This window comes from Lactuca sativa, chromosome 3, assembly GCF_002870075.4.
Source record: "Lactuca sativa cultivar Salinas chromosome 3, Lsat_Salinas_v11, whole genome shotgun sequence".
Taxonomy (NCBI): domain Eukaryota; kingdom Viridiplantae; phylum Streptophyta; class Magnoliopsida; order Asterales; family Asteraceae; genus Lactuca; species Lactuca sativa.
The window spans coordinates 302,213,432-302,226,537 of NC_056625.2; positions in this window are offsets into that span (position 1 = coordinate 302,213,432).

The following is a 13,106-nucleotide window of genomic DNA, read 5'->3' on the forward strand; positions in this document are numbered from 1 at the left end:
GTTCTTTTAGTCATGTTTGGGTGGCTGGTGGATGTCACACCCCCGAACCAGACGGCGGAAATGTCCGAGGGCTATTGTGACTTAATTGAATATCATCGCAATGATTATACATGAATCATAACATCATTCATCACCATGCATTGAAATATTACAACTGATATTGTTTACATTCAGTACATTGTTTTAAACATTACATTTACATAACTTAAACCGTTCGATACTAATTTAAACAAAACACCATGACATCACTGGATACATATTCTTCGATTTACCTGTTACTTGAGAATACAAGTATTTTGGAAAAACGTCAACATATGAAATGTTGGTGAGTTCATAAGTCATGTTTGAAAAATAATGATTTTTGTGAAGTTTGAAAACCCAGAAAATCCGATATTTTCTGAAACGAGTATTGTATATAAGAAAAAATGTGGAGATCCGTAGTATGCTTGTCGATTTTTTTGTAAACGTGTATAATTGTTAAACCTTGTATACATCACATAGGTAAAAATGTTGAACTTCCCACGAAAACCCGATGTTTTCCTCATACATAAAATTTCGTGTCTTATTTATTGTTGAACCGATACGACGATTGTTTTCGAAAATTCCATGTGACATTGGATTAATTATGGGTTGTGAGTCGTTATAATTCCGCATTAATGAAAATGACTAGTTTATAACTGCCAAATATAAACGATCCCTTAGGCGTCGTCCGTACTACTCACTTAATCCAACCACCCTGACTTCTCATAGCCCCACAACCGAGGAGAAAGGAGGGTAAGAAGCCCCCGTTATTTCCATAAGTCGTTCAAGGCTATCGGGAATGCGAAAGGCATTTGGCCCGACTCACATTTGACTTCTCGACTTTGCTAGCAGTACCAATGGACCCTTAGGGCCCAACAACACAATAAAGCTATTGAAAGTCCTTTTACATGGAATTGGGTCATAGAAGGCCCAGTAACATGTAAGCGCGTTCCCTTCGGGCCTAAAGATCATGTTATTGGGCTAGCTAGGCCCAACAAGCACAATTTGAAACTTTCAAGTCCAAAGATTGAATATTGACTTCTCGTAAATTTTGCGTGTTTATTGAAATACTATTGTTTATTGATTTTTGATTCGTTATTGATTCGAGACCGAATCAATTCGTTTGGTAACGATATTGGTGTTCAAAGGGTATTTGTTATTACGTTTCGCCGGTAGTCATGGTGCTTGTATTTTATCTTAAGGGATTTATTTGTTTAAAAGTAAGAGTTTATCTTTTTATGACCCTTCTTGGATAAAATTTACACTTTTAATCCTTTATATAAAAGAATTTCCATTTTAGTCCTTAAACCATTTCTCTTGACACTTTAGTATCAAAACATAATGAAAAGACATTTTCAGCCTAGATTTACTTGATAAACAGCTTAAGTCCTTCAAGAATGAAGTTTTCTCGGTTGGAACCCCCATTTTCGCAAACTTTATAGTTTTGGCCCAAAATGGAAATTTTTGCATTTTTGATCCCTTTTGAGTTTGAAAAACATTTTTGACCTTTGAAATAGTTTTAATACACTTGTAATCCCTTGTTTTACAGAAACTTGCATTTTCAGCCCCTCAATTTCAAAAATCTCACAATTTGGGGCTTATTGGGCCGAAAAGCTCATTTTAGCCCATTATGTTCAAAATTTACATTTTAAGCCCCTCAAAAGTGGTGATATTCAGAAAAATTATATTAGAAACTGTTTGGACCCTTTTCAACCTCCAGAAATTATCATTTGTCATTTTGATCCCTTAGTTTTGTATTTTTGACAATTTGAGCCTAAAAATGGGTTTTATGTCCAAAAATGTTCATCCTAACCAAATAAACTATTTTTCTAGACTTGATTAGTGTAAAATGGTATAAGTTATGTTTATTTCATTCCTCATGTTGTAGATCTCGGTTTTTAGGTGCTTTTTGGCTAACATATTCATCACAAAACACATAAAATCATACATACAAGCATAAAAATCACACAAGGCATACATTTACTCATAGATCTACACATTTGCTTGTATTATCCCCCATAAAAACTCATAAAAACCAAAAAAGAGGGGGTATGAAGCTCACCTTGGGTGTGGTTTCGGTTTTGGAAGGAAAAGATGAGAAGAATTCGATCATAGCAACCTTTCTTGAAAGATCTCGAACTTGGATGCTTCTAAGGTGCTAGATCATAAGTTTGAATGGATTAAGAGATGATTTTTGAATGAAATGAAATACCTAGCTTGTGGATCCAAGCAACATCTTACCTTAGATGATGATTTTTATGGAAGAAGTCCCTTGAACCCCTCTTGGATCTCGAAAATATGGAGGAGTAATGAGGGGGTTTCTTGAGAGAATTGTGATTGAAATGTGTGTGTGTGTGTGTGTGCTTGGATTCGGCCGAGAGCAAGAGAGAGAGAGAGGGAGAAGAAGAGACTGATTGCATGGAAGTATGGGAAATGCATGGATATATGGGTTATTTTGCATAGAAATCCTTTAGGCAATTGTGAGGTGGCATAAGAAAAGTCAACTCCTCTTTTCCTTTGGGCTTGGGCCGCGAATGGAGGGAGAAGAGAGAGTTTTTGGGCCTTAAAGGATTAAGCCCAATTTCAAAGTTATGTTGAGTGGTTTTTGGTCCTAATAAATATAAGTGTGATTTTTATGACCTATTAGGGCTAAATTAGGTAAATTATGCCCCAAAATGGTTCATATAATTAATTTATTTCATTCTAGGCCCAATATGGGCCAAAATATTAAAATACATGGAAGTGGGTCCAATTAGAGCCCATTTAAGAGTTCTAAGCCCAAGATAGTCAAATTGGAAGCTTATTGGTCCATTGGGCCCAATAAGGAAGTCCTAGTCCAAAATGGACCTAAACAAGAACTTCTAGGGTTTCCAATTGCTTGTTGACTATTTGTAGTGCTTGTATGAAGTGATTGATTGAAGTTTTGTTGTCATAAGGTAAGTATCATGCATGCTTTCATGTCTTTGATTCATAATTTGACTTAAGTGTTATAGTTACAAGGCACAAAAATTTCTAGTTGTGACAGTGGAGTTGTAGGATGTCCCAAGTGCTTTCCTTTCAAATCTATGATCCTCATAAGCTCTTTTCGAATAAAGGTGCCAACTTTATGGCCTTAAGGGTTCCATGCATTCATTAAGTCAATCTTACGACTTCTTTTGAGCATTTGATCTTCTTCTAAGCATGCTTGATGGTAAAGTTGGAAAATTTACGTGGTCTTTCAGCTTTTAGTGTCAGATCTACAGTTTGGGGTTATGCGTTAAGTGGGTAAGTGCTTAATAATTAAGTCCTTACCCTTTTAAGCCTAGGTTTTAGGTTTTGAATCCATTTTGGTGGTTCTTAGGGGTAAAGTACCCTTCTTGAGGTCATTTTAGTTAAGATCTAAGTTATGAAGCCCTTAGTTTCGTTAAGGATGGCTTAATCGCTTACTATGTTGAAATTCTGGAGAACTCGACGAGTTTATGGAAGAACTCAGTGAGTTTATGGATAAACTCGATGAGTTGAGTCAACTCGGATTGTTGTCTTTTACTTTGACTTTAGTCTTTGACCAAGTTTAACTTAAGTGTGACATCCCTAAAATCTCGGCCAGAAACGACCGGTTTCATTTATGTCTTTTAAACATTTTCAGAGTAAATCCTTTTGATTTTAAAAGAGATGCGAAATTTGTTCCCAAAAACAAAACATGATAAAATAGATTTTTATCAAAACAGTTCATAAAGAAATATAATTTCATTTCATAATCAAAAATCGGGATGTAATGTTCCGATACATACCATAAATCATAAACGATCACATTACAAGTCATTCAACAAATATATACATATACAGACTTGTAAACAAAACAACTTGATGATTTATCCATCTTAGGCCCTTGCGCCACTTCCTGTAATACAAATAAACTGAGTGGGTAAGGCTTGGGAGCCTGGTGAGCATATGGGGTTTTCAACTCGCAATAAATAATTATATTTAATTTCACCAACCAATAATAACCCGATTACCCATTCCTGTTATCTTCACTTTACGTCCCTAAAACAACATCTATCTTAAGAGACCTAATCTAGGATTTTCATCGTGACGGACGTTACTACAAATGGGTTTCCTCAACAGTAGATGTCCTAAAGGCAACCATGAGGGGGATAGAGTACACTGGTGAACACATCGTTCACAAAACCTACAGGTTATGAGCCTGCTAGCGTTCCACGGGACTGTCTAGAAAGAGTCTGTGGTCGTTATCCATACTCCGATGAATAACTAGATAAACAACAACAACATCGAGGCCTCTCATCTGTTTATCACACATCAACTACCTACCCATGTTCTACCCAACATATTAGTAGATAAAAATATATATTTTCATACATATTTTAAAACCTGTATTGCATTCTCATTCAATACATATTCCAAACAACAGATGAGACACATACACATAACACGTATTTCATAGAGAATAAATCATATCTATGAGATAGAAGAAAGTGAATATACATTCACACATATAACAACAAAATAAACACATAACACATATTTCGTATAAAATACTTCGTAATTATGCGTTAGAAGAAAGTAACTACACACTCACTTGATCAGAAGATGACCGGACAGCACTACGACTTGTAGAAGTAGTATTCTTTGGTAGATCTAGAAGATCTTCACAAAAACCGGGCTCCTCGCGGGCAGAGCTTCGGCTCGGGAATCTCACTTCTCGGGATCTTCGGGACTTCGAAACTTGCTTCAGGACTCGGGAATGATACCGGGGCTTCAGGATATAATTGTCACACAAACCAAGGCGAAAACTAGAGAGAAAGGAAGAAAAAAATGGTACGGAAAATGGCTGATCTCAGTTTCTATTTATAGGGTGTTGGGTCTGGGATTACGTTGGGCGTAACTCCAAGTACGCTGGGCGTAGTCAACGTCACTGCATGCGTCACTTAGTGGAACTCGAGTATTGGTCAGGCAACTTGCACTCATCCGAGTACGCTGGGCGTACTCAAATTACGCTCGACGTAATTTGACTTGTCAAACTTTCGCATACGAGCTCCGTTTTCGATGTTCTTTATATCCACGCATAGGTGAGACTATTCTCTACAACTTTCGTTTAGACTTCGTCGGCTGATTTTGAATTCATTTTTTATCATTTATTTTTAGTAGGCCGGGACAGGAAAACTCAATTATAAATTCATAAATTCTTCATCTGACGTCTGTTTTCGTCTGTCTTTTCACCAATGCACTACTATCAATGAGATCTTTGATTCTCGTTTAGATTATTTCGACCAACAATCACTCGATCTCGAATCGAGTATTTGGGCTGCATACTAGTAAGCTGAAACTTCAGAAAATCATAACTTCCTCATACGAAGTCATATTTGGACGATCTTTTTATACGCGCTCTCGGTTTAACGAACTACACGACTTTCTTTTAGATCACTAAGGCTAAATATTGCTCTAACGTAAATTTCACTTTTTACATCATTCACGTTGCCGGTTCTGTCGCGAAACTTCTACAGATCATAACTTCTTCGTTATAACTCGGATTGCGGCATTCTTTATATATTCGGAAACCTCGTTTCAACCACTACAACATTATTCATAGATATCAAGCTTATCTAACATTTCATTTTGACGCTTATTTTTATTCTTAATTTAATTAAGTCACATAGTTAAGCACAAAACACATAATACTCAAATAGTACACTTATATTATTTCAAAACGGTTTACAAAGGTTAACCTAGACTATTACATCGCTATTAATGACAAGCCCAGAAACACATGTGTTACAATTCTCTCCACCTTAGAATGATTTCATCCCCGAAATAACACATCAACAAACAAATGAGGGTAGCGACTCATCATGTCACTTTCCATCTCCCAGGTGAGGTTTGGCCCATTCGTGTGTTTCCATCGCACAAGCACTAACTCGACGATATTGCGTCGTAACTTCTTAGTCTTTCGGTCAACGATTGCCTCTGGTTCTTCAATCAACCTTTTGTTCTCATCGATTCTTAACTCCGAATGTGGAATCATGTCGGGAATGTCTCCCATGAACTTCCTCAAATAACACACATGGAAAGTGTTATGAATTCCATTCAGTTCTCCTGGTAGTTTGAGCTTATAAGCTTGGTTCCCAATCTTCTAAATAACTTTAAACGGTCCAATAAACCTTGGACTTAATTTTCCCCTTTTACCAAATCTTATAAGTCCCTTCCACGGCGAGACTTTAAGTAAAACCAAATCTCCAACTTCAAAGGTCATCGGTCTTCGCTTTTTTTCAACATAGCTCTTTTGACGATCCTGAGTGGCTAACATTCCTTCCCTAATTATCTTCAACTTTTCAGCGGTTTGCTGAACCATCTCGGGTCCCATAAACTGCTTTTCCCCAGCCTCAAGCCAACAAGACGGCGTACGACACTTCTGTCCATACAAATCTTGATAAGGTGCCATCTTAATGCTCGAGTGGAAACTATTATTGTAGGAAAATTCTACCAAAGGTAAATGTTCATCCCAATTACCTTGGAATTGCAAGGTACATGCTCTCAGCATATCTTCAAGTGTTTGTATCGTTCGTTCGCTCTGGCCATCAGTCTGTGGATGGTAAGTTGTAGTTAAACACAACTTTGTACCCAATTCCTCTTGTAGACTTTTCCAAAATCGTGAGGTGAAACGGTTGTCACCATCTGACACAATCGTTAACGGAACATCGTGAAGCCTCACAATTTCCTTCACATAAGAATTTGCAAGCTTTTCCATAGACCATCTCTCCTTGACTGCTATGAAATGCGCACTCTTAGTGAATCGATCAACGACCACCCAAATCATGTCGTGACCACCTTTCGTTCTGGGTAGTTTAGTGACAAAATCAATAGCAATGTCTTCCCACTTACCTATAGGCACAGGCAATGGTTCTAAACTCCCGTACGGTTTCTGATGTTGTGTCTTTATTCTCGCACAAGCCACACACTTGGCCACATACTTTGCAACATCAAGCTTCATCCTCGGCCAGCAGTAGTAGGGTTTCAGGTCCCTATACATTTTAGTGCTACCGGGATGAATCGAGTACATGGTCTTATGAGCTTCTTCCATCAGAAGATCTCTGACTCCTCCTGTCTTAGGTATCCAAATCCGATTTCGGAACACCTTCAGTCCATGATAGTTTATACCGAACACCAACATTTTACCCAAACGTTCCTCCTTTCGGTCATTCTTCTCAGAAGCTTCCTCTTGAGCTTTATTTATACTTCCCACAATTGTCGATACAACTTCAATTCTTAACGCTCTTGGCCTTTTTCTTTGAAGATTGACTTTCCGACTGAGAGCATTAGCAACAAAATTAGCCTTACTGGGGTGGTAAAGTATCTCGCAGTCGTAGTCCTTAAGTAACTCTAGCCAGCTTCGTTTCCTCATATTCAATTCCTTCTGACTAAAGAGATATTGGAGACTCTTATGATCAGTAAAAAGTTTGCACTTCGTGCCATAGAGGTAATGCCTCCATATTTTTAGAGCGAAAACTACCGTTGCCAATCCAAATCATGAGTGGGGTAGTTCTTTTCATGCTCTTTCAGCTGTCGAGATGCACACGCGATCACCTTATCTCTTTGAGTCAAAACACAACCCAATCCAACCCCAGACGCATCGTTAAAAACAACGAAGTCTTCAACTCCATCGGGTAGAGATAAAATCGGTGCCTCGCATAACTTCTTCTTTAGCTTCTCGAATGCTTCTTTATGCTTATCACTCCAAGCATAAGTAGCTCCTTTGTGGGTCAAAGCTATCAATGGACTAGGAATCGAAGAAAAGCCTTGGATAAACCTTCGGTAATATCCGGCTAATCCCAAAAAGCTTCGGATCTCCGTGGGATTCTTCGGTTGCTCATACTTTGTCACATCTTCAATCTTTGCTGGATCAACCATCATACCTTCTTGGTTGACCATGTGACCCAAGAATTGGACTTCTCTAATCCAAAAATCGCATCTGGAGAACTTAGCATACATCTTCTCCTTTTTCAAGACTTCCAACACTTCTCGCAAGTGTCTACCATGCTCTTCTTGGCTCTTTGAATAAACCAAAATCTCATCAATGAACACTATCACAAATTTATCAAGGAATGGATTACACACTCTATTCATCAAATCCATGAATGTTGTTGGAGCATTAGTTAGTCCAAACGACATAACCAAAAACTCGTAGTGTCCATATCGAGTTCTGAATGCAGTCTTCTCTATATCCTGCTATTTCACCTTTAGCTGATAATATCCTGACCTTACGTCGATCTTTGAAAAATAACTTGAACCTCGTAGTTGATCGAACAGGTCATCAATCCTCGGCAAGGGATACTATTCTTTATTGTTTCCTTGTTCAGCTCTCTGTAATCGATGCACATTCTCATACTTCCATCTTTCTTATTCACGAAAACACCGAAGCTCCCCAGGGTGATGAACTAGGTCTAATGAAACCTTTGTCCAATAACTCCTGAAGTTGCATCATTAGCTCCTTCATCTCTGTTGGTTCTAGTCGGTAAGGAGCTTTTGCTATTGGCGTTGTCCCTGGTAACAAGTCAATACGGAGTTCTACTTGTCGATCAGGAGGTAATCCAGGAAGATCTTCGGGAAATACTTCCGGATAATCACACACGACAGGAATGCTCTGCATCTCTTTTTTCTCCTTCTTTGCATCAATCAAAAATGCCAAATATGATGTACATCCTTTGGCCAAACACTTTCTAACTTTCATTAGAGAAATGGTCCTAGAACTTACTCTACGTTTGTCCCCATACACCATAAATGACTCTTTCCCTAGCGAGTTTACTTTGACTATCTTCTTTCTGCACAATATCTCGGCGTCATTGGCGCTAAGCCAATCCATTCCCAACACGATGTCAAAACCGTTTAGTTCGATAGGCAATAATTCCTCGTGAAACTTATTCCCATTCAAGTCAATTAAGATGTTTTTCATACGATGGCTAACAGGTACAAAATTTCCACTAGCAACTTCGACTAATAAATCATTATCTAGTCTATCGACAGGCAAAGCTAGTTTTCTACCAAATTCATGCGAAATAATGGAGTAGTTGGATCCAGAATCAAATAAAATTTGGGCAGGCAATTTCTTTACGAGAAAGGTACCTGAAGCGACATCAGTTTCATCTTTAGCAGCTCCCAGTGTCATCTGGAGTGCTCTCGCCTTCAGCTTTGGCGGAATGTTGGGTCTTGTTGCCTCCTATTTTTTCGGACAATCCCTCGAGATGTGACCCTCCTCACCGCAACCATAGCAAACTTTCTTGGTGAGAGTGCATTCATTGGCATAGTGTTGTAACATCCGGATTCCCAGGTATATTATTTTATTTAATTATTTTTGGAATTTGTGGAGGAACTCGGCGAGTTGGAGCCAAGACTCGCCGAGTAGGGTCGCGGATGTTCATCCGGGTTCACGTCCGGACTCGGCGAGTCCATGCTGTTTAATGAAACCCTAATTCCCCGGGTTTGGAGCCTATTAAAGGGCACTTATTGCCTCCCATTGCGGCTACCAGTCCCTTGAGAGAACCCTAAGTGAGCCAAATCGTTGTGAGGAAGAAGAAGTCACTTTCGATCCTTGTACCTTTGGTTTAGCAAGAAGGAAGTGACCAAGAGCAAAGAGGAGGTGCGATTCTAGCAGTTCCAGAGTTTAGAGACTTCATTTTGAGGTAATAGGGTTTTCTAACCCCCTTTGGAGAGTGATTATGAGGAGCAAATGGTCCCTCTTCGAGTTTGTGCCTTGGATCTGGACTCAAAGAGGTCCAGAGACCTTAACCCTTGGAGCTTTATGGATCAGTTTGGGGTTATTGGACTTAGGTTGCCATTTTTGGGACTAAATCTCCTTTTGATGCCTTGTTGTTGTTATACAAGCATCAAGTTTCGGACTTTACGTGACATTCATGCTTGGGGAGGCCAGATCTATGGTTTGGGGAAATAGATCTGACCTCAGGAGGTCAGTAGAGATTGTGCATGGAATGAACTCGCCGAGTTGTTCTTGAGACTCGACGAGTAGGGTTAGGGTTTCACGTAAATTGCTCAGTTAGTAGACTTGCCGAGTTGGGGGAGGACTTAGTGAGTCAGGAGGGGGTTAGAGGATTGGAGTTTAAGGCGGTACTCGCCGAGTTGTTCTTGAGACTCGGCGAGTTGAGTCGGGGTGGCCCCGCAATTCGTGCCTGGTATGGGTCGTCGAGCATAGGGAGGGACTCGGCGTGCCAAGCGGGACTAAGAGTTAGAGGACATGAGTGAACTAGCCGAGTCACCAGAGTGCACTCGGCGAGTAGGGTCAAAGTGTGACCGTTGACTTTTGTTGACTTTTAGGGTTTGGTCAACAATTGAGTACTTGTGTCAAGGGGGGGGTGCTAAAATAGTCTTTTACCCTTCTGAGGGTGCCAATGGCAAGTTGAGTCTAGTCTCGAGAGTTATATTTATAAGAGTATTTACTTTATGTGAATAGGCGGAGGCTAGGCAATATTTCTACCGAGTCAAAGATTTACCGAGACACCTGAGGTGAGTCTTCTCACTATACTTTACCTAGAGTGGTAATTAGAGTTATGTGATAGAGTACTTTGTATGCTTTTGCATGATGTGATTTCTATGCGACTTATGCTATGTATATGCTAGAGTTTTCAGCGTTAGGACCAGAAGGTCCACAGAGTTATGACCAGAGGGCCCACAGAGTTCTGGGACTGGAGGGTCCCACTGAGACACTTTGACCCGAGGGTCAAACAGAGTTATAGCCTTGAGTGACTAATATGTGTTGTGAGTGGTATTTTGGGGAATTCACTAAGCTTATGCTTACAGTGTTACGTGTTATGTGTTTCAGGTACCAGCGATGACCACGGGAAGGCACCGGCTTGATTCGTACACACACATGTGATTTTATGTATTTTGATCTTGGGAGATGTTTTGTGAAACAAAGACATGATACTATGACATTATATAAATGAATGAGTTTGTAAAAACGTGTTTGAAAATGCGAAAAATTGTTTTAATTTTTACGGTGTTACAAGTTGGTATCAGAGCCTTGGTTTGAGGGATTCGGGTGCACCTTCGGGCGTATCTGAACTCAAAATGAGGATTTTAGGAAATTTCGATAATAAAATAGTTTTCCAAAGAAGAACTTTAGAGACAAAACAGAGCAGAGTCGTGTGTACGAACAGCCAGCGCCCGAACGGTGATTTCCTAAAATACCATTACAATAAGTGTTATGAGATATGATATGATATGTTACATGATGAGCTATATTATGCATGCTAGAGTAGACTAGGTATTCTTATTAGGACTAGAGTGGCCTGATATATGATGCCTGAGTCTAGGAGTCTTGCTGCTAGGGATACTTCATAGTGTTAGGTAGCAGCGAGGAGGTTATGAGAAATCTGCTAGCGAGTATCATATGATTAGAGAGAGTAGAGTACTTCGGATTTGGGACTCTGGGAGGAGGACTTGGGGTGAATGCTGATGCGGTGTGGACGGTAGTATTGGGCCCGTACCACTGAAGACACCGGGTCAGTGCACAGTCCAAGTAAGAATCCTTGGAGTACCAAGGGACAAGTAGGTTGGAGTATTTGAGCGTGAGTATACTCGAGCGAGTCCCTGATATTTATTCTTATGTTTTATTTCAGAAAGAGAGAGATCATGGTTGGGACGCGCCACACACCAGGGAGCAACGGTACGAGTGATGAGATCCGTAGGATCATCCAGGAGGAGGTGGTTGCGGCCATCAGGGCAGAGATACCAGAGATGTTTGGGTCTATCAAGACCACGCTGATAGAGACATTTGATGAGAAGTACGCTGCTCTTTCTGAGGCTGCTGTTGCTGCGGCCACTACAGCTATAGCTGCGACTAGGCCGCAGGGTGGTGATGCGTTGCTGTTCCGAGAGTTCAGCAACACAAAACCACCGGAGTTTGACGGGACCCAGGATCCGATTGCGGCGATGAGGTGGATTTCATACATAGAGGGGTGCTTCTTTACTTGCTCATCTTCTGAGCATTTGAGAGTTCGGTTCGCGCTGAACCAGCTTCGCTTGGGAGCAAAGGATTGGTGGAAGTTTGTGACGGCACACTATATGCCTGCTGAGCTTCCTGCAGTGACCTGGGACAGGTTCACTGCTATGTTCCGAGATGAGTACGTTCCCCAGGTGGAGAGGGAGCGTTTGGCCCAGGAGTGTCTGACCCTCAAGCAGGGCACCGAGTCTGTTATAATGATTACGAGGATGTTTCATGAGCGGGAAATGTTCTGCCTAGAGCACGTGTCCTCCGAGCAGGCACATATGAGCCAATATCTGAGCATTTTGAGGAGGGATATACGAGAGTTCGTGGCGAACTCGACATACCGGACATTTGCCGAGCCTCAGGCAAATGCCCGGAAGAGGGAGGTAGAGCTGGAGACCCAGGCTAGGGAGTAGGCTGAGTCTCAGGGGAGGGATCGTCGACCGGTACAGTCTCAGCCGGTAGCCAAGCGGGCCAAGCCTGCTGATTAGAGATTAGGGAACCAGAGGGGCCGCACTTGTGGCAAGTGTGGCAAGAGCCACGATGGGGTGTGTAGAGCAGGGTCTTGCTACAAATGTGGCAAGGAGGGGCATATGGCCAAGGATTGCCCCAATGGGTTTGCAGTATGTTTTCACTACAACCAGACCGGACACCGGAAGGCAGAGTGTCTGCATCTTTGGGGATCAGCACAAGGAGCATCTCATGGATCTGCCTCTGCTGCTATCAGAGCTACTAAGAGCCGGCCAGTGAAGGCCGAGGCACCGAAGGCACGAGGGAGTGCCTTTCAATTGACCGCGGAGTAGGTCCGCGCAGCGCCCGATGTCATGGCTGGTATGTATTCTTTCGTGTATTCATTTTGATGTTGTGATATTGTGCTTATATTATGTTATGCGTAGGCACTTTTCTTGTGAGTTCTGTACCTGCCTTGGTGTTGTTTGACTCGGGTGCGAGTCGATCTTTTGTATCTTTGGCCTTTAGTCGACCTCTGAGAGTTTCCATAGCTGACGAGAGGGCGGTATATGCCACAGAGGTGATCCGAGGGTGTGTACTCGAGATTTTCGGTGTTGAGTTCCTGATTGATTTAGTTCCTATT